General features: G+C 74.4%; 1 long non-coding RNA gene across 1 annotated transcript in view; it reads right to left on the bottom strand.

Moving 5' to 3' along the window:
* Window positions 1-6: 6 nt before the first annotated feature.
* The window catches only part of LOC102762218, a 1,334-nt gene continuing 899 nt past the window's right edge, over window positions 7-441 (bottom strand). Inside the window, exon 3 of the long non-coding RNA XR_436257.1 lies at window positions 7-147. This is a non-coding gene — a long non-coding RNA (uncharacterized LOC102762218). The remainder of the gene's footprint in view (window positions 148-441) is intronic.

The following is a 441-nucleotide window of genomic DNA, read 5'->3' as shown; positions in this document are numbered from 1 at the left end:
CTCAGGCCGCAGAGGGGTGAGCGTGACCGCGTTCTCGGGCTCCACCATGCGCTCTCGCCACAGCCGCATCTGCACGGTGGCGCCCGCCCCCCGCAGCGCCTCCACGGCCTGGTGGTGCTCGGCGCTGTGCAAGGCCACGCCGTTCACCTGTGGACGCAGCCGTCAGAGCCGGCCACGCTAGGGCCCTCACGCCCTCCGCGGACGGGGGGGCCGGGACAGGTACAGGCTCCTGGCGAGTCCCCATCCCGTCTGTGCAGCCCCAGGACCAGGACACGTGCCGGCTGAAGGGAGCGGTGAGGCCCTCCTGCCGCCCACACCCGTGTCCTGGTCCAAGGTTGCCCGGCCCGCTCGCCCCGGAGCAGCCCCAGAGCCCGGGTCGCCCAGCTCCTAGGACTCCCACCCGGGACAGCACCAGCCCGGCCGGGCCCAGCACCCTCCAGC

The sequence above is a fragment of the Myotis davidii genome, unplaced genomic scaffold (genome assembly GCF_000327345.1).
Source record: "Myotis davidii unplaced genomic scaffold, ASM32734v1 scaffold1509, whole genome shotgun sequence".
Lineage (NCBI taxonomy): Eukaryota > Metazoa > Chordata > Mammalia > Chiroptera > Vespertilionidae > Myotis > Myotis davidii.
This window is presented reverse-complemented; position numbering and strand designations above follow the sequence as displayed.